Here is a 22,280-nt window from a genome sequence, read left to right as displayed (position 1 = left end):
CCCCACTTTGCCACCTGAGCACCTTTCAGGCAGGGACATCCCTTACAGGAGCAGACTTCTAAAAGTTCCTATTTTGTACGCTGCTATATCACTTTCTGGTAGCCGGCTTACAGAGACTCCTTCGCCCCATCATTTAGCTTCAGATATGTCCCCTCCGATTCACTTCCCCACACCTCCTACCTTACAAAAAGTGTCGCTTTCCTATTTGTAGAGCTGCAGCAATTCTCTTCTTACATCTCAGGTTGAATTCATAGGTGTTCAGAATGATTTGATGGTTATCTAGCTAAATTCAAGGGACCATATGAAACGAGGTCCCCTACTCTTCCACCATCTTGCCTCCCTCCCCTGCTTTAAAGGTTTCTGAGATCAGGTGTCCTATACCCATCATCACTGAGACATCTTTTATGTCTCCTAAGACCTGGTCTATCTGTGGTCTCTACAACCTCAAATGGGTACATCTGGTTGAGAAAGATGACAGAAAAGAAGCCCAATGATTAGTTTTGCTTATATGTTCACAAACTTGAATGGTTAATAGAACTGAATGTTTATTTTGACATTGTAAAGACGAAACCTTAGATATGAGCAATGATGAAGCTGACTGTTCGGGTCCTTGGCAATTGTATAACTCGAACTTCTCTACAGAACTGTCCCCCTACCCCTACCCCAACAACAATATTCCACTAAAGATGAATGCTAAAACATTAGGTTTTGTTTTTATTTGAAATAAGATTCAACAGTATCTTGGTTGTTAAGAAAATGGAAATGGGAAAAATGCTTGAAAACAGGTATTTGAGTTGCCTTGAAGTCTTCCTCTCACCCTTTCAACTGTGGTAGTTGTTAAAAGTGAAGGCACTTTGTCAAATGCATTTAAAAGTATCTTCTGGCCAAACCTACACTGATTTAATATTATCTCTGGCAATTTAATAACACTTCCTGAAAACTGCAATAACTAAATCCACACCTTTAGGGTCTGTATCCCTTTCACCCAAGGGGCCTAATTTGAAGGAATAATCCACAAATTACTGGATTACCCAAAATCAGTGTTTTATACATTTGAATAGCAGTGACAATGAAATATTGCATGTACTACTTCATCTAGAACTACTGCAAAGGTGCATAATATTAGCATGTTTTTTAATATTTCTCAATTGCAAAACAGAACTTGTACAAGAATTTTTCTAATATGAATCCACATTTTCCAGATAAGGCTTTGCTATTAACATATTTTCTCTAATACGCCCTATGTTTTCCCTCTCTCAGTTTTACTACCTGATCCCACTGAGATGAACTCATGTGCCCTCTTTAACTCATCACCTCTTTGTTGGCCCTTTCTTGAGTATGAATTACTCTGGTGTTGACCTTGAACAAAGATCTGCCTGCCAACTCATTCATACAATAAACAGTTAAACTCTCCATAAATCATCTGAATTTGTTACCCATGTCTGAAAGAGACAATACAGGATAATGATTAAGAGAACAGATTTGGATCTAAGGTCCTCAGGTTCAAATCCCAGCTGGGCCTTTGTTAGCTGTGTGACCTGAGCAAATTATTCTAACTTTCTAAGCTTTTTTTTTTTTTTTAATCTATACAGTGGAGATGTTAATCATTCCTACCTCACTGGATTACCATGAAGATGAAATCTGCTAACCTATGTCAAGCATTTAGGTCGGTGCCTGCACATGGTACGTACATGTTTCCTATTATTAGTTCGCCATTGTAATTTCATTTTCCTGATGTTCCTCTTCTTGTAACTTCTTTGGAGAATGCAAAGCGTGCCACAGCATCCTCTCATGGTGTTGCCTGACTCATTCTCTCTCTCTTTTTTTTTTTCCTGACTCATCCTCTTGATTGACTTCTCTTCTCTTCACAAAGCTCAAGCCTTCCACACTGATTTGTTCCTTCTTGGGGCTGCCAACTCCTCCATGTCCACCATAACATATATTCCGTCTTCCATTATTTCTGACTTCTTATTGTCATCTGTCTCTAAACATTTTATTTGCAGCCTCAAAGGACATGTAAAATGCAATTTACTAACATTGATAGTAGATCTCAATTCATAACCTGCAAGGTATACAATATGAAGGACGTGTGTTGGTTTTTATTAAATGAGTTATAGAGTAAGCTCTGCCTTGGTTAAATACGGTAGGGAGATATTATCATAGCTTGAGTGCTCAAGGGCAGGGGTAGAAAAACTAGAAAGTAAGATGTAAAGTTTCAAATCAAGCATGAACTAGAATTTTGAAGAGCCCATGGCTTTACTGCAAATGGTCTCTGTCAATGCAAAGCTCTTATATCTACTTCATTGAATATCATGGTCAACAACTTCAGCTCTGGCTTAAATAGGTCCTGAGATCTTCAGGGCTGTGTGCAGTACAAAGGCCTACAGCTTGCTTTCACAGTAGTCACTGTGTATTGGCTATGCAAGGCAGGCAGTAGTGAAGCCTAGTGGGAGTCAATAAACTGAGTAGATAGGACTCGAACAACACCTAACCAACAAATAGGTTCCGCGATAATGTGACATTTTTATAGTCACATTTTTAAACCATAACAGCGCTTGAACGGTATGCATTATAGTATTTCAATTTAGTCATTTATCTAAAAATGAGTTTTATCTTGGCTCATAAATAAACAGTGACATTCCAGAAATTTGAAAAGCTCGGCTTCCCCTTCTGCTACAAAGCTCATTTTACAATTACAGAAACACATGCCTTTTTGTGCCATGTTGCTTAATCTTTGATTTATGGCTCCTATCTTTGTGCTAACCTCTTTCTGTAAACTACACAGAGTTTGTACAAGCTCAGCTATTTCATTCTTAGTTCTAATCTTAATGGGTTCTTTTCTCCCTAGTGGCGATGTCTCTCTACCAAAGAGGTCAGGGGAAAAGTATTCCCTCTTTCAGTTCACCATATACTATTTAGTGTCTTAGCATGTTCTCGGAGTCTGAAATAAGTAATGGATTTCCCTAAAAGCCTGGGTTGGCTCTTCCAGAAAGGCTTTCTCTTCTGTCCCAAGGTGCTCCCAATGCTTGCTCCCATGTGCCTTGTGGCAAAGTCCTTCTGAGCAATGGAGGGAGCAGGCAGCCATTGGCAGGCAGCGAGGGAGAGGAAAATTAAAATGGCACATCAGAATGGTTTCTCCTCCAGTTCCATCCTCTGCCTTTCAGTGGCAGACATCTGGGTGTTGACAGAGTCACTCCCAACTTCTCCCACAGTCTCTCTATAGCTCTCGGTCTTGTCCCACACCTCAGGAACCCTGGAGAAGTCGTTCACAGCAGTGCAGTGAATTTGAAGGAAGTCTGGGTCTTGCTCAAGGTCCAAGATGATAAGTGTAGGTTCTTATGTCTTCCTTCACCTCTATCCAAACATGACATACTTGGCAGGTATATCTCAAGTGCTCTGGGCTTGTTGCTAATGACTTGTTTCATTACATATGGATTTTCTTCTCTGTTTTTCATTATACCTGTCATTGTTTGGAAGGCGGTGAGAAATGTACTTTTCCTCCATCATTTTTAAATAGAAGTCTTTACAAAAACATTTGTAAAAACATAAAAAGATACTGATGATACAATACCAAATAAAAAGATGCAGGGTACAAAATAATATATCCAAGAAGACACATAATTATGCTATCAAAAACAGGAAGGGCTAATATACCAAAATCTGAAATCACTGCCTCAGAGTTGGAGAGTGATTTAAAATTTTTCCACTGACACTCATATTTTCCCAGTTTTGTTTTATGTTTTCATAAACATAAACAAGCAACCCAGTGTATTCAGCAAACAGTATTTACAAAAACACATTTACATGGCCACACAACCTGCCTAAGACTCTCTACCAAGCACAGGCTTCCAACTGTACACTTATTCATTCAACAAATATTTACTCAATTTCTGCTATGGGCCAGCTACCCTACCAGCTTTGGGGAATATAGCAGTGAACAAAGGCAAGTCTTACACATGTAGGTTTACATTCAGGTGGCAGATGACAGACAATAAAAAAGCAAGTAAACATAGGATAGGTTGGTGGTAAATATCAAAAGAAAAAAATAACACAAGGTAAAGGTACAGAGAATAAGAGAGAATTGAGGGAAGACACTGCATGTATGGAGTTGATCTATCAAAGAAACCAGGGAAAGCAAAAAAGCAGACAGTCAGAAGAACCTCACTAGGTCCATACTTCAAGGGGTTATCATTCATTCATTCATTTATTCATTGTTCACGGTTCATTATTGTTTAGGCAGTCAATCATTAAATCAACAAGTATTTTCTGACTTCCCTGGCTTCTCCCTCTCCATCTACTGCTCACTCTCTCTCAAATAAATCAATAAAACCTTAAAAAAACACCCCATAAGGTGAAACACAAATGCAGTAAATGCTCCCTTTCCCGCTACTGCTAACAATCAAGTTTGTACCTGGAGGTAAATCCAGACTTCAATGAGTGGCCACCACATCCCACTATACCACAATGGCACTCGCTTTCCTCTTTTCACTTCATCGTTATAACACCCTAACGGAGATGGTGCTGCAACTTTAGAGATTAAGAATTGGACCCAAGACCTACAGCTTGCACACGTCTGAGCAAGAATTCAAACCAGGCACTCTGACTCCAGGGTCCACGCTTTTGACCATTACCCTCTGCCTACAATCCCTAAGCTTAGGATTACTTTGCTCAAAGCTTCATTTTTGATTGAAAAAATTCTAAATTATTTAACAGACTCCCACACCTATCTGAAAAATTTTGAAACTAATAATTTTATACATAAAGTTTTAAATGTCTATTTTTTAAGATTTTATTTATTTTTTTGACACAGAGACACAGTGAGAGAGGGAACACAAGCAGGGGGACTGGGGGACGGAGAAGCAGGCTTCCCGTGGAGCAGGGAGCCCGACGCGGGGCTTGATCCCAGGACCCTGGGATCATGACCTGAGCCGAAGGCAGATGCTTAATGACTGAGCCACCCAGGTGCACCTTAAATATCTATTTTTAAAAGTCATCCCATAATACTCTCTTACAACCTGTCTGCTTTTGATTTGGTTTCCTCTCAGGATGTTGCCACGCAGGCTGCTTCTGCACCTGCATCAGAGAGTTGCTGCTCTAGTCCTAATAAGCTTGTCACACCAAGGTTAATAAGACTCATAAGTTAAAGTCCTACGGTAAGTTCTAAGGAACATGTGCTGGGCTCTCCACCCATCCACCCACCCATCCATCCATTCAGCGTTTCTAAGAATCATTATAATAAATTCTCTCCACTTAACTTCTACTGCTCCTACACTAGTAAAGTTCTCTTTTAAATTCTCAATTGCTAAAATAACCACCCTAGGTTGACTCCCTGTAACAAATCTCTTACCTAATCTGCACTTTTCTGCCACGTTCCCTTTCCAAAACAGAGCTTGATGTTGTTTTTCCCTTTTAAAGGAGATAATGTATGTAAATAAATTAACACTTTGCCTGGTCTCTAATAAGTGCTTCATAAACACTCTTATTTTTGCTATAACTATGTGCCAGACATGAAGGTAAGCACTGGGAATACGACAGACATGAATGAGACATGGAGCCTGGCATTGAGGAGCTGTGAGTCTGTCTACTGGAGACCAAAAAAAAAAAAAAAAAAGAAAAAAGTAAGTAATCACCACATAGTTGTGGAAACACCTCACCCCAATCTGGGTGGAGGCAGGGGAAATGAGTTCACAGGGTAAGAAGTCTGGGAACAGAAAAAGGACAATTCCTAGGAAACTACAAGACTAGAAACTATAGGGAGCTTCAAGTCACTGAATAAGTCTGGAGAGGGGTGGGGGATTGGCCTGGGACCCAGGAGGCTGGATAGGTGTGCAGGGCCAATCATGAGGGCTTGTACGTGATGCTAAGGATTTTTTATTTTATCCATAGGCAATAAAAACCTATTACAAATTTACTGGCACAAACACGGACACAATCAATTTTAGAAAGATCAACTTGGTAATAGTGCAGGAACTAATCAGAAAGGGGTAGGGTTGGGTTGAGAGGTTGCTATGGTAACCAAAGGGTAAAATGATGACACCTTGAATAAAGACACTAGAAATGTGGATGGAAAACAGTCAATGATGTTGAGAGTAACTGATTAAACAAAGCAAGACTTACTGATTATTGGGATGCTAGAGATACTAGGGGATTTAAAAGAACAGGGGGTTAAAAATTACAGATAATTTCCTTGAAAGCTGGGGCCATTTACTCAACTAAGAAATGGATAAAGAGCCAAGATTTTGAGGGAAAGGGTTAATTTACTTTGGGGGTGTAAACTATGAGAGCCAATGAAACATCACAATATACATGACCAGAAGACAAAGAGGATCTCTAGCCCAGGACTAGAGAGAAAAATCTGAAAGTTACCAACACAGGTGATAATATAAGCCTTGAGAATGGATGACACAAGAATCTATGTAGGATTATTTATTAGCGTCACTCATTGAAAAAGAAACATAAGCCCCCTTTGTCCGTAGTGGGAAACAGATGAAGATTTGATGAAAATTCAGTCATCCTTTTGACATTTTCTCCTGCCACCCCACACCATCTATCTTACCGTGAAATCACATCAAAATACTTTAAACTTCACAAGTCTGTGAAGTTTCCCTCCCCTAAATTGCCCTCCCCTAAATTTTCTGCCTGGTGAACACTCCCATTTGGCCTTGAACTCTAAATCAAAGGTCCCTTTGCCTGAGAAGCCCTTGATAATCTGACCACCTGCCTCCCCATCTCAGGTGGAGTCCACGGCTCCCTCCTCCTCCCTAGTAACTTGCTCACACCTCTACTCCAGACAAACAAGTTTCTCTCCTCCACGAGGCAGAAAGTTCATAGAAGGAAAAGACTGAGTCTACATAAGGAAAGGTATCAAAGCGTGTTTACAGAATGACTGCATAAAGTAATGTGTCTTCCATCTGTGAACACCATCAGTTACTCGGCTTTAAAGGACTCATGACTACTTCTGTTTGGCGAGCGGCCACAGAGGGTTCTTGGGTAGAGTAACGTGATATTTTTGGTACGATCGACTAAGAATTTAATTTTATTCCCACGTTACTAGTACTCATGTCAACACAACTGATGTGGTGACAATAGTGTAATCATTTAGAATAATGAACACTATGAATACACTGGTTCCTCTCAGCGAAAATGCCACTGCACTTAACTTGAGGCAAAAAAAATAGCAAGAGATGGAATCTAAGCACAAGTCAAGGGCTGAAATGAAGCAACAGGAAGCTTCATTAGGATCAACGGGGAGATCATGATGTCACTTTAACGTACTATTTCATCCAGAAAGGACAGTTTAAAGACAATAAATACCCAGATGATAGATAAGGAGTTAGAAAACTTCCTATTTGCTAAGTGCCCAATATATGAAAAGCATATTTTTTATAATGAAAGAAGGCAGGAAGCCTACCTAGGGTTGACTTTAAAGCCAAACGTGAAAGCATAAAAAGAGATCCAAATGTTCAAATGACAACCATTCCTTCCAGAACCATCAGCAATTCTGGCAACGGGAGATGTTTTTTCTCTACTCAGCTCCTTGAACAAAAGGGACAATATATAAATCCTTATTTGGACTGACATCAAAAGGCCCTTCAAATTTCTATGCCTCCCCTGACTCTACTTAATTGTAAAAATGAGACATTTCTGAAATTCACTCTCTCTAGTTTGAGAACACTCGCACAATTTTTCCAAGCCACTGAAAGATACATCCATCCAGTCCAGAATTTCAACAACTACGACAAATGTATCATCAAATGGAAAGAAGTCACAGGAAGTTTTGTTTTCACACTGGCCCCTACCTCTTCAGGGACTCCGTTAGTTTTCATTCTTGACAGACGGTTTAATCAGTGTACTATATGTTATAGACAAGATGACTCTAAATATCACAGTGACCTATTTTATGGGACTCAAGAATGAGAACTCGAAGACAGAAGTCAGAAAAATGTGTATGTGCAGAAAATCTACTACATGAGCATCATAATGCTGGTCTCCTATTCAGCTTTGATTATACAGAAGCACATCTACACCCGAGAGCCTAGAAGAAATTCAGTCCTGAGGACCATCTGTCCCGCAACTACCAGGAGGGCATGAGTGTGAAAATGCTCAGTCCCAGCCCTTATGGTCACGAAGCTGAAGATGCGGAGACATCCATGATTCAGCCCAATTATTACTTAGTGATCACAAATAGGGTTTGCTGCATGAAGCACACCCAATCATCCCAAGTAGGTGATGATTTAAGTGACTAAATACTTGGAAGTCGTCACTTTCTTTTCCAGACGTGTGGTGACAATGCAGTCTGTGCACTGAAACCAAGTCAGAAATCTTTAATTGACTTTTTAGCTCTGCTACGGGAGCACTTGCTGACCTTAGCCCTCGCTCTCCCTCTGTCTTGCAGTTCCCATTTTTAACCTTTGCAACATGAGTTGTTTCCTTCTCACCTTTTTAAGATTTAACACAATGCAGTAATAATTATTATGGCAAACTCAATACTCCGTAAAAAAAAAAAATGATGATAATGATACGTAACCTTGTTGAGTACTCACTACGAGCCCATCGTTGTTTTAAATTCTACCCCAATCATGTCATTCTCACAATGACCTTTGAGACAGGTTGTCACTTGGGTCAGGTTCCCAACAGCAAACAGGTGATAGACACAAATGCAATTCGAAGGTAGTTTAATAAAGAGACTGTGTGAAAAGGTGTGGGCAGGGTTTGGAGTAACTCCCGAGAGATGGCACAGTGAGCGAGTGAGTCTAAAGGACAGCGGTTACTAGCATGAAGCGTCGGCAGGAGGGCACAGTTACCAGAATTTAGAAAGCAGCCTGAGGGAGTTGGCTCCGTACCAGGAGCCATGGCCTACAGAAGCAAGAGATAACCTGGTAAGGAGGAAATCCAGGAAGTCAAACAAATCCAGAAGAGCTCAAACTCTCTTGCTACCTGTTGTTCATATCCTGATGATACCTCCCACTGGCCAGACCCAACCAGAAGCCAGAGAACAAAGGAGCCTGCTTATTTAGTTCAAACATCTCAGCACACAAAGCAGGTAGAGAAAGGAAGACAGTGAACCCGATCATCCACTTACCCTGAGTAAGTGATGTAATCAACAAAGTATCTGTTAGTAAGAGAAGAAATAATGTCAGGAGGTTCAGTAAGTACGTGACATCACACACAGTATAAGAGAATGAGCCAAGCCTTGCTCTGAGCTGGAAGTTCAAGCTCATAACCGGTATGGGATTCTGCCTCCTACCCACCATCTTTATCCCACACCAAGTATAAGCATGCTGTCAGGTGTCTGGAGAGACAGAATGATTGTAAATAACTGCCACCCCCAAGAAGCTCATAATGTGTGTGCTAGTTTTATCTCATCTGTCCATCTCATTATTGTGAAATCCCCAAATTCCTTTCTTGCAAGAAAAGTTCTGTAACAGCAGGTCTCTCACTTCTCACAATTCCATCACTCATTCCAACAGGGGCTGAGCAGTGAAACCTTCCATCACATGGCATTCTGCCCCCTCGTCTGATAGTATCCTGCCTCAGAAGAATGTTCTGCATATATATAACACAGGTGACATGACAATATCTTTTGAGGAGACAAGTCCTTAACCCCTATTGACTGCAACAGAGTAAGCCTTGGGTCTTACAATATTAATACATTTATTTTCAAGACATGTTGAAGGATTCATGTATTCAGCCAACAGGTGCTGGTTATAGAGTACATACTTGAGACTGTGCTAGGTACTTGCCCGGATTGAGAAAACAATTCTTACCAAAACCAACAACAGCTTTCTGCAGTAAGAAGCCAACAACTCTCCAGAGGGAAGTTACAAGTGTGTTAGTTACCAATAGAGGTCATGGGCGCACATCTGGGTGTGCACTCACGACCCTGCCTCCCCGGCAGCACCATCCTTTACTTCTCCCCACTTTGTTCAGAGCTTGGATATAGGCTAAAATCCTGTAATGAGGGCGCCTGGGTGGCTCAGTCGGTTAAGCGACTGCCTTCGGCTCAGGTCATGATCCTGGAGTCCCGGGATCGAGTCCCGCATCGGGCTCCCTGCTCAGCAGAGAGTCTGCCTCTCCCTCTGACCCCAATCCCTCTCATGTGCTCTCTTTCATTCTCTCTCTCTCAAATAAATAAATAAAATCTTTAAAAAAAAATAAAAAAATAAAATCCTGTAATGAGCATCCTCACCCTGATGTCATTCCTGGAGACAATCAAGTATCCTACTAGTTTTCCATCTCTTAGGAAGGGACTCTAGCTTGAAATACCAGCTCCATAGATAAGGGGCTGCCTCAAACAGATCACACAGTAATTTGTTCCTGTGGGGTTTTTCTTTTCTCAGTTCTACTTTTGAGCTTGAGGAGGCCACTCTTTGCTGCCTGATCCTGACTGAAGTAGCACATAGAAATCTTTTGTCTTTTCAGGGACAAGGCAAGTGAGCTGGTCCAGCATCTCTCTTTCATGCTGTACAAGCACTAGCTTTGCATTTTTAAAAACTATTGTTCAGCGTGTCATGCAGCGAGGTTTGCCAAAGGCAGGGAAAGGAGGAAAAAAAGAATAGCAGAGTGGATTTCCTACATGCGAGTTTTAATGATTCTGGAAAACCATCAACCTGTCTCGAATCTCTGTACTAATTTCACAGTTTCCCACAAATGGCAGGAATGCAAAACCATCAATTAGCCTCCTGGTAATTATATTTTAAAGAGCAATCCTTTTTCTTGATAATTCCAACAAATGGAAAAATTCAGTTCATTAAAAACCCAAACACTTGATGATGTTTATTTCATCAAAGAGCTCACAGTAAAATCACCCTTTCAAAGATCTCCCAAATGTTTACTCAGGTGCACATACCTGTGCTGTCTGTCGCCAACCAAAGCTCTGAGTGTGCAGGATTTCTGCTACGTGACATTCATTTACATACATTATGCAACAGAAACTGAGAAGAAATCATCAAGTCCTTGCTGGGAGAAGCCCACATCCCTCTACTTACCAAATCAATCTGTAACTTACAAAGAGCTCTGCTATTTCCTAGCAACATGAGTAAACATTGTGCTATATCCAGCTCCCAAGATTTGTAACCATGTTAATCTGTGAGTACTCAATTTAATTAAAGATTAGACTTTTAAATTGTATTTTTAGTGCACAACAGTACTGCTAAATTATGATGATCAGCAGTTAAGTGTGCTTATGTCTGCAGAACTCGGGGAATGAAAATGAATCATTTATTTCCATCTTGATATGACTGCTCTTCTCCAAGGCGCTATTCTCCGAGTTCACGGGCCTTGGAGTTCATTGGAATTCGATGGTTAAAACACAGCTTGGAGACCTCATTTATGAAAATTCCTTTAAACCTTTCACCACTTTGACAGATCCAGTCCAAGTTCACCGAGCCAATTCAAAAGTAGCTCTCAGCCTTTTTATAGGTTTTCAATTACACCAACACAGCACAGCAGAGCCGTCATGTTGGGCGAAGTATATTTTAGTCACAGAGAGGCACGAGTTCCTTTCTAAGAGACTCAGATGAAAGCGGCATTCTCCAAACTGGAGCCAGCAGATGTAAAGCTTTGTCTGTCTCAAACCACCCTTGACTTATTAAAGAAGGGATCTTCCAATTACTTAAATATGGCTGGTGTTCAGTTATCTACCATATGATGTCTATGATGCAGGTTATGATTTTTTTTTAACTTTTTAGAATCTACTTCACAAAAATACTGGCAAGCTACCTTGTCTCCAAACTGTTCCAAAGAGTTTAGCTGAGGAATTGTTCAAACATTTTCATTCATCCCCGCCCCACCCCCTCATGGCTTGTGACAGCAGGACTGATTTTTCCCTGTGTGCCCTCTGAGACACAAAAACCCCCAAGCAGGTCCATGAGCTTTCCAGCTTGAAACTGGTCATCAATGATAAAACGGAGGTTATGCCTGATTCCATTTTCTATTTCAAAGCACTCTTTAATTGGGCCTGAGGTAACCATACTCTTCTCTGGGACAAGAATCACTTAACAGATCAAACAGCAATATTTTCTTCCATTTTCAAACTTTGCATTTATCTGAATATGTGGTTAGTATGGGCTTTATGGGAGTGCCAATCTGTGAGACTTGGTTGTATGAATTATTTCAAGTGACATTTACTATTAGGGGTAAAGTGGACAAACAAGCACATGCACATTAGTGGGTTTGAAGCACTTGCAAAATTTCAAAAACTGTGTGTGCAAATGCTAATTTACTCAGGATATCAATCTCCCATTCTCCCCGGGGAGGCGTGATGACTCCAAAACCACTGGAAACAGAGAAAACTCTCATGACGATGACTCTTTTCAGCTCCCTGACACAGCAATTCCTTTCCTGTATATTGAATGTTCTGGGTATCAGTTGGCCTTTTTGGTGTTTGGTCTATCCTATATATTTGGGGATTTTGTTGTTGCTGTTATCCTGTTAAATAAGACCATTAAGCTTTAACACACCGGGCTGTGTATAAGCCGTCCTAGTACTCAATATTAAAAGAGATGAAGCCTGGAGCTCAAGCAGACTTGCAGGAGCTCAGAACAACTCTAGGCTGGGACATCCCTGTTCACTGTAGAGGCTTCCTGTCTGTTCAGTCTGACTCAAATGCAATTCTGTGGCACTGGACAGAGCCGGGCAGGGACAGGCAAAGGGAGGTCACGCGAGGCAAGCCCCCCACCCCATACACACACCAATCCCTGCAGCTCCTGGGGGTAACAAATAACCTTTCCTCGTCCGTTAATGAGTTCCCACTGTATGGAAGGCCAACTGTGGGCCTCCTACACACTGCATTCCTCACTGGGGCCAGGAAGATGACAGATGCATTCCCTGAGCTCAAGAGCCCACGTTCGAGGGCACCGTCAGCCACGTCCCACAGGGGCAGCAGTAGAGGTTCAAGCTAACTGCTGAGGGAGCCAGAGACAGTAGTCGCCGAGTCTGCCCCTAGGACGCCCTGTGCCTCCTCAGAGCCCATGCCTGGAGTCCATTATGGGAGCCACAATCCACATGTGGCTCCTGAGCATCACAAGCGTGCCTAGCGTCTGAGTTAAAAATAAAATACACACCAAATTTCAGAAAATAAGGAAAATAAGAATGAAAAGTATCTGGTTAATCATTTTTTATATTACATGTGGAAATGCTAATATTGGGGATATAGCAGGTTAAGTTAAATATATTATTAAAATTAATTCTACCTGTTTCCTCTTACTTTTCTTTATGTGCTTACTAGAGAACCTGAAATTACCTAAGTGGCTCACGTTCGTGGATCTATTATTTCTATCTGCCTGTTCTGGTCTAAGGAGGCAGAAGGCAACACTTGGGGAAAGAACCTGGGAGGGTGGCTTGGGGGCAGGTGGGGACGCAGGTGGGTGAGCAGGGAGAAGGAACTGCATAGAAACGAGCCCCCAGGGGCCCCTCTCAGGGGCTGCAAAGATGGAGCAGAGGTTGGTATTGGGTTTGCTTCCTGAGCAGTGCATGCCTGCCAGATTCATGTGCAGCAGAGAGACCACACCATAAAGGCCAAAATGACAATCATCACATCACAGATAAATTAGAAGCAGCCTGTGGTTTACAGGGAGCCATGCTCTGCTGGGGACCAGGCCAACTAGCTAGCCCCGTGTCTCCACCCCATTTGGCCGGTCATCTGGTCACTCTGCCAGCTCATCTGCAAAGGGGTGGCTGAGAGGCCTGGGGCACCTGGGGCCCCGTTACTCTGTCTACTAAAGTCTCTGGAAATCAGCACTCTTAACATCCCAGGGGAGGGAGGAAAGTGCTAGGGAAGAAGACACGTTTGTGCCTAGAGTTGTAAAGCCGCAAAGAACGGAAACTGGAGTAGAATCAATCCTTTACACTTCCTTTTTCTTAAAACATTACACTTTATTTCTTTGTTCGCCCCCTTCCCGGCGAGATATAGACTACACGGAAATGCCATGAGCTCGGGAACCACATCTGTGTGCTCACTCCAGCTCTGAGAGGTGCCCGGCGTACAGCGAGCTCAAAATAACTGTCTGGGGAGGGGTTCCTACAGAGAATTTGCAGCCAGCTTTGCAGTGGAGGACCCGTGCAGTCAAGGTTTCCGGTGTGCTAACTGCACTCTGGAATGAGCGGGGAGCTCACCTAGGCAGGGTCCAGCAGCAGGGCTGTATGTCTCAGATGTGGGTGTGAGCTATTGTCGCAGGGGAAGGAGAAGAGGAGCTGAGACCTGCCCAGCCCTTTCAGCTCCTGCACGGGAGACATTCCCAGCAGCTCCTGCCGCAGAAGCAGCCGTGTGACCCACTTCCAACAAGGACGCTGAAGGGTGGGGGGGGGGGGTCAGGGCTAACAAAGGCTCAGAATTTCCGGGGCACCGATCTCATGCCCAGCGTGCTAAGAGGATCGAGCGTGGAGGCCGAGCGAAGTAGCAGCGATGCAGGTGTTGGTTCTGCATTCGATCCCACTCTTGCCCCTTGCTAGCTGGGAGACGGGGTTCCTCCCCTAACTTCACTCCCCACCCCTTCCAACAGGGCTCAGAATCCGTGTCTTAGAGGGGTGCTTAGGGCTCTATACTTCTCCAAAAGGACTGGCACGGGGTAAACAGTGGATAAACCTGCAGGTGACTGGCAGGATGTGGTCAATATACGACAATGGCTATTACCTGTCTTCCGGATTACAGCTTTGAAACAAGGCTTCTGACGTGGAGTCTATGGAGCCCCCGCAAATCCACAAACGGGCTTCCACGGGATCCTGTAAGCCCATGAGCTCAGTGGTGTGGGGGCACATCTGTTTTCTCTGAGGACAGTCTCCATAGCTTTCATCAGAACCTCACCAGGCTCGAGGCACCTGGGTGGCTCAGTCGGTTAAACATCTGCCTTCAGCTCAGGTCATGATCTCAGGGTCCTGGGATCGATGAGTCCCACATTGGGCTCCTTGCTCAGTGGGGAGTCTGCTTCTCCCTCTCCCTTTGCTGCTCCCCCTGCTTGTGCTCTCTTGCTCTCTGTCTAGAGGTGTGTCTGACAGCTGAACAATCTCCGGGAAGAAGGACCTGAGTGGCAAGCAAGCCCCTCCAACTCTGTAAATCTTAGTTTCCTCATAGGCAGAAAAAGGATGGATAATGGTAATATCTCCTTCCTAGGGCTGCTGTGAGAATTAATAAGAAAATAATTGTGAGTCATCTGTTAAGCACCCAACGCAGAGTAAAGTGCCTCATAAATATTAACTATTAAATAACCTCTTTTATGGCAGGGGGAAAAAAAAAAGGTATTCCTCATCTGGTCTCTGAGCCACACAGTCTAGCTTCGAGACTGACTTTGGGCGGCTGATGGCTGATATTTTTCAGCTTCTTCCTTGAAGTAGCTGTTAGCGACCAAGCAGGCAAGGAGCATACCAAGGAGCTGGGAAAACAGCTGAAAAGTGTCTGAGCAGCAATTTCAAAGAGTACCTGCTTTCAGAGCCAACACTGTGAGATGCAAATTTAAGAAATCGAGTTAAAGGAAATAGAGTAAACCTTGAAAATCACCAAGATGAATGACTCAGCACAGAGTTTTCATTCATTCTTCTACAGTAGAGCTTCTTGTGAGGAGCCCCACACTAGGCACAGGGACGCACAAAGACAAAGCCCCAGGCAGCTGTCACTGTCAGTACCCCGGGGAGAGAGTCACACATCCCCAGCATGTGAAACAAGGTTTCAAAGTAAACTATGATGCAGGGCAGGACCTGGCGTTCAGCAAAGGCTTCTTGCAAGAGCAACACTTGGGTTGAGTGTGGAAGGAGGAGTGGATGTTCAAGGGCTAGTAAGGCATGGCCCTCATCACAGGGAACCCTGGGAACCACGGAATTCAAGATCAGGAGCTTGGTCTTCCCCCCGCCCCCCAGGGTTATGAGGTTTTGAATGGCTCTTAGGCAGTTACCTGATTCGATTTCATCTATTTGTTCTTTAGAAACAAATGGTGGGGAGGACAGAGTTGAAGCGGAGAGACTAGATGTGGCATTTTCAGAGGGGACTTATGCAGGGTGAAACAGGGAGGCTCTAACTCTAAACTAATGTGGGGAAAGAGTAAGATGGAGACAGAGCAGGCAGTCCTGGTGACTGACCAGGTGGAGGTCACATCGGGATCATTCCCAGGTTCACGGCTTGGGGGCAGAGTGGATGATGCGTCCACGAGGGAAAACAGATGCAAGAGCAGACACCGGCCCCTTTGCTTGCACGGTATCCACTTTCTCTTCTTTTCCATATTTTCTTTTTAAGAAACAACCCCTTCCTGCTTTCAGGCCATTGGGTTTAGGAGGGTTTTGCTGACCACCCTCCCATGCAGCTCCTGCATTTGCACATCTCCCGCCTCCGCACACGGACTGCTACTCCGGTTCCCCAAGGCTCCAGGCCTGGGCACATCGTCAAAGACAAGCCGACACGTGTTCCAAACCCGTGGCCCCAGCAGCTGGTTCAGGCATGGGCATGTGCCCACTAATTTGAGTTAATCCCAAATTATTCTCTTTTCCTGCAGGGGTTAAGCTTGAAGCTGCTGATGGCCATCCTACCACCAGGAAGAAGAGGGGGAAATCAGAACTGGATTCTTCCTGAACTTCTCCCATACAGGAGCCAACACATGCCCCTTCCCGCCTGACCAAGTGTATGCTAGGTTTCTGTGACTTGTGGCCAAGAGCTGCTGATAAAGATAAGAAGTAAAGAAAACTGTGTCTCCACAAAGAAAGAGTCTACGTCTGTGAGTGGTGGATTATAAAAACCTCCATTACTGAGACAATAGTACCTTAAAACATTTGAATCTAAAAAATACATTTTAGGGGGCGCCTGGGTGGCTCAGTTGGTTAAGCGACTGCCTTCGGCTCAGGTCATGATCCTGGAGTCCCGGGATCGAGTCCCGCATCGGGCTCCCGGCTCGGCAGGCAGTCTGCTTCTCCCTCTGACCCTCCTCCCTCTCATGTGCTCTCTCTCACAAATAAATAAATAAAATCTTTAAAAAAAATACATTTTAGGGATTTTATAGCAAATTCTACTGTGACTAATAAAAAGTCAAACGAGACTGCTTTAGAAAATGTTACTGTACCAGATCATGGCACATTCACTCATTAAGTTAACATTTATTGAATATCTTCAGGGTTCTTAGGCTTGTACAAAAGAAACTATAAAAGCGTGTGCTTGGATTTGAGTGGGGCCATCCGAGGCCCTTCCATAACGAGCAGCTGTGGGTGCTCTTCAGCCTAATTGTGCAATGCTAGAATGGCCAGGTGGTTCCGTCTGGCCCACAGCTGCACTTGATGGTGAGGACACCACCTGAATTTCAGCCTGGACATCAATAACCCAAGGCTGGTGAAGCAGCACCTCAACTGAGCCCTCAGGTGAAAAAGCGCTGAACGTGTTTTGAATTCCTCTCCCCTCTAATAGGACAACCACCGACATTTATGGAGGAGCCTGGAGGATGCATGATGTTGGGCCTTCTTTCTTCACTCTCCTTCCATGAAAAGACCCCTCCACTAACATGGGCTTAACTCTTATTAATGCACCCACAGAGCTCTATGTAAGTATGCCTGAACTGTCAGCTCCTATCCTGTGGGCTTCTCAGGGGCTAGGTCCAAACAAATCTGCGAGGGTTCATTTCTGGTGGGCAGGTGTTGATTTTGCCACCCTGTGTCCACTCCCGCTTCCGAGAGCAGTACGCCCCTGTCCTCTGTGGAAGCACCTACCGACTCCCCATTGTGCACCATCTTAGTGGGGTGGTCAACCCATGGGCCCAGCTATGCAGTGTGCATGCCATTCAAACTAGGCCAAAGGTTTTCTCTCTTTTTTAAGATTTTATTTATTTATTTATTTACTTACTTACTTATTTATTTGAGAGAGAGAGAAACAAAGAGCAAGAGGAGGGGCAGGGAGAGGGGGACAAGAAGACTCCATGCTAGCGCGGAGCCCGACCTGGGACCCCGGGCTCCATCTCATGACTCTGAGATCATGATCTGAGCCAAAACCCAGAGTCAGATGCCCAACCGAGAACCACCCAGGTACCCCCAAAGGTTTTCTCTTTGCGGGTATGCTAAGTCCAAGGGCAGACCTCCAGCTGTGTCTTGCAGAAAAAGAACGTGAGTTCTTACTCCCCCGGCCCCCCAGTAGTTCCGTTTTCATCCTGAAAGTGGTTCTTCTGACTTCCTTTGACCCTTAGGATATCCTCCAGGTTGCCTTTTGGTTTCTGTTGCTTTACTCTAGAGACACTCAAGTCTACACAATTCACTGCAACTTAAGCACTAAGCAATAGCTAACGTTCATAGCATGCTCTGCAGTTTATAAAGTACGTTCACATTCAATTTATCTCTTTCAATCAACCTTTCTGGAACTGAATTTTTCTCCTCCCCCCATATAAATCACTTATTGATTTCTCTATTTTTCACGACAGCACAATCGTTCATTCAGCCACTTAAGCTTTTTTAAAAGTTCAGAATGATTTTGACTGGAGGCTTTCAATAGTGTCCTATCATCATCAGTCACCTAATCCTAAAATATGGGACCCCCCACAGTGATCCCTTCCTTTTCCTTGTCTCTGCCTCCACCTTTGCCAGAGCCTTCCTCACCTCCCAACAACGGTTTGCTGACTCTGCCACCAGCCTACTGTCACCAAACCATCCTGATTCCACTGGCAGAAAGCTGTGACTCAACTTTTACTATTGCTGCATTATTCCTCACCTACCCAAGGTTTATAGAACAAAGACTTACAGGACAATGATGGCATTCCCTAACCTAAATCCTGGGCTGCCCACTGATCTCTCCTGACTCACAGTAGACTCTTCCTTAGTAGAAAACATACACCAGAACAAGTATTCAAACATGTAGTAAATTGAAACAAAACGACTACAATTTTGGGGGGGCTTCCTCTCCTTATAAGTGGAGTCTTTCTACACCCCTTGAATGCAGGGTGACCGTGTGATTTGCTCTGAACAATGGGAGAGTAACAAATAGGATATACGCAGAGGCTTCATACTTGCTTTTTTGCTGCTCTTGGTACAGTGCTTGTCATGTAAAGAAGTCCAGTCTCGTCTGCTCAAGAATGGGAGGTACATGTCCTGGTCACCTGTTAACCTGGCTAACAGCACGGTAATTGCCAGACGTAACTGAAGCCATCCCAGATCATCCTGCCCCCAGCTCACCCACCAGCGGACTGAAGATGCCCGAGGGAACTCCTGTCAAGAAAAGCAGAAGAACCACCCAGCTGAACTCAGCCCAAACCACTGACCATAGAATCATGAGCTTTCGTAGTTGCTTTAAGCAACTGCATTTTGGGGTGACTGGTTATGCAGCGACACCCTAACGGATAAAACATCTGAGCCGGTTTGGTCATTTTCTCCTCAGAACTCCTTTCCAATTACTATTCAGCATCTTGGGTGCTGGATCATAAAGTATCTTTCATGTGGTCCTATTGCCAAGGGCCTTGTGAAGAGATTGTGCATTTTATATTTTTATATGCCACAAATGCACAAAGTGAATACACTATAACTATTTAGGGATCAATTAGTGTTTGTCCAGGGCCTAGCCATCAGTCTTATCAATTCATAGTCATCATTTCAACACATAACTTGATCATTAACTTTTAAAGCTTAAAAGAGAGCGAAGATGCAAACCATAAAAAAATGAAATCTAGTTATTTCATCCATGTGCAGTGCAAAATCATTCAAAGTATATATCATAAAAGTAACCGATTTATTGATTCATTTTCAGTAAATTACTCCTTGTAACGAGATCTGCCTATCAATCAAAGGTGCACAAGGAAACAAATATATGAGGGTAAAAGTTTCACAGAAGCAATTGTTTGATTTTCGCCAGGATATTATTGTTCTCCCAAGACACATATTTCTCCTATGTGGTTTGCAACTGTAACCTGACAGACTGCCAAAAACAAGGCTTCTATTCTAAGAGTGTCACTGATTCTCTTGTTGCTGTTCAATTAGATTTTGCATTTAAAAGAGAATTTCCCTTGTGTTTCTTATAATGGTGCACCTGCTCCTTGGGAGATTTCCTCTTCTGACAAGCAATGCCTTAAATCTGGCAAGAAAAACAGCTCCAGGCTTTCTCTGATAATATCAAAGATCATTTGTTTGTATTAGATGTTTGTGTGGGTTTCCCTCCTCTTAAGAACAGTAAAGTACTACTACAATTCCTTCCAAAATAAGAGCGCACACAAAGTTTCTTGGCCTCTGTTCCACATTTCCACCGACACCTGAACCAACTGTCTGGAATTAGCAAAGCTGCGACATAGTTTATAGAGAGATTCATCTGGCTAGTCATGTCCTTTTGGACATCAACACATGGTAAATGTCAAATCAATAAATGCAGCATCATTTCACATCTACTATCTCGTAACCTTTCCTTGTGAAACGCTTCCAATGGAGAAAATGAAGTTTACATTCAAAGTTATATCCCTTATTTTGTTCTATTTGATTTCTGAGATGTCCAAAAGATCCTTAAGAGAAGCACCATCTTCTTCCTGATTCTAGACTTGGGAACTCCTACATATTTGGTTATGAGTAATCGTTAGTGAAAACTGCCTTCCGGAGAGACTTCCGTGATTGACAGCAAAATGTCACACCTTCTTCAAATAGTTTTAAGAACCCCTTAAAGCTATCTCCCTTCCACTCGAACCACACTGAGCCTAAATTAACATTGAGCTGCATTGGGAATAGCCAAGAGATGTTTTCTCCCAGATGTCAACACATTAGCATACTGCTTCCTTAGACCTTGCTCTCTCTGCCTTTTAAAATTTCAATATGTACAAATGAAGTACAGATTTCAGCCCATTCCCAATTGGGATGTCTGCTCCGTAATAAGAGAAATAGGTTTTTTGCCTTCCTGCAGATTCAGTGAAGAAAGTGGTGCTTGAAAATTACGTGTTTAGAGTGACACCTTGGAGAACTGACATACTCTGCACACATGTAATCCTCATAAACCTCCCCAGACAGCCCTTATTTCATTTTGCAAACTGCACCCTGGCCGGGCTCCACAGCACGTGGTGTGTGGCGAGACGGTCCTGCCCCGGCTCTGCCTTCCTCTGGGCTCTTCCCTGCCTCCAGGCTCTTTGATGGGCACTTGTCAGTAATAGTCAAGAGGAGCCAGGAGGCCCAGGCACCAGCCAGGGTCAAACGGACACCAACAGTACTGCTTCCTCAATGAACTTTCCCAAGGAAAGCAACATTCCCACAGGAAAAAACAACACACGTCCCCCTCCGCCCCCCGCCCCACCACCACCCCCATCCTCTCCTAGTGGTCCATTGAAAATGAGCAACAATGCTGTTGCCTTTTTGTTTCCTAAAGACTTTCTTCGCTGCAAGCAGTAGCGTGTTCCTCAAAGAATGCTAGTATTTCCTGTGGAAACTGTATGGCTGCCAGGAATGGCTCATAATTTTCCTTTCTTTTCTTTTCGTAAAAATGAAATAAACAAAACGTGGCATTTAACAATAGCCAAAATAACCAGTTCACCTCACTTACCACCTGCAGATGAAAGTCATCACCACGAGGGAAGGCCAAGAGAGGCACATTCCCGGCTCAAATCGACGCGGACCAGCCTGGGAAGCAGGACAGCGCCCGGGGCAGCTCTGAGCCCCGCGGCTGGACGGGGCAGCCAGGGAGCGCCGGGGACGCGCGTGGGGCTCCCCGGGGCGGCAGCAACCCCAGGCGTCCCTCTTTCGCGTTGATTATTGTTATTTGGTACTGTCGCTGTTACTATTACTTGGCCCCTCATTATCTGGGCTCTCAGGAGCTGAGGCACTGCCCATCCCTGCCTCCGATACGATGTGAGGGGGCAGCACGGATAATAACCACACCAAACGGGCAAAGGAAAAGAACAATCCTTTGGCAACCGAGGCGGGGGCTGTCTCCCCCCTTCCCCAGGGTAAAGCTGCCGCTCGGCAGCCGCCGCCGCCGCCGTTACTATAGAGACCTTCCCCCAAACCCTTTCTGCAGAGGCACCGCCGCTGCCCCGGCCGCCGGGACTCGCCGCACAAAGGGGGCCCCGGGGGCTGCGGGGAGCAGGGGCGACACCCGCCGGGGTCGCCCGGTGCAAACTTGGATAGGCTCAGCCGCCCGCGCCGCCGCCCCCCGCCTCCCCGCCGCGCCCGCCGGGGACCTGGACTCACCCGGGGCGCCCGGGGCGCCGGCGACTCGGGAGCGCGGAACCGACTGACGGACGCACGGGTAGACGGCGGCGGCGGCGGCGGGAGCAGGAGCCGCCGCAGCGGGAGCGGGCGGGCGGCGGGCGGCAGAGGCGCTGCCGCGGCCCCGCTACGTCACAATGCGGCCGGGCCGCCGGCGC

The 22,280-nt window shown here is 44.4% G+C and overlaps 1 protein-coding gene across 2 annotated transcripts in view; it reads right to left on the bottom strand.

Moving 5' to 3' along the window:
• Window positions 1–22,188, bottom strand: part of LOC110590951 (synuclein alpha interacting protein) — a 163,279-nt gene extending 141,091 nt beyond the window's left edge. For both annotated transcript variants that reach the window (XM_021701821.1, XM_021701820.2), the window contains exon 1: window positions 22,105–22,188. The gene's annotated coding sequence lies outside the window, so the exon portion shown is untranslated. The remainder of the gene's footprint in view (window positions 1–22,104) is intronic.
• Window positions 22,189–22,280: the final 92 nt, after the last annotated feature.

Source organism: Neomonachus schauinslandi, chromosome 7 (genome assembly GCF_002201575.2).
Source record: "Neomonachus schauinslandi chromosome 7, ASM220157v2, whole genome shotgun sequence".
Taxonomy (NCBI): domain Eukaryota; kingdom Metazoa; phylum Chordata; class Mammalia; order Carnivora; family Phocidae; genus Neomonachus; species Neomonachus schauinslandi.
The sequence above is the reverse complement of the archived record's forward strand: the minus strand, read 5'-3'. Positions and strand labels throughout refer to the sequence as shown.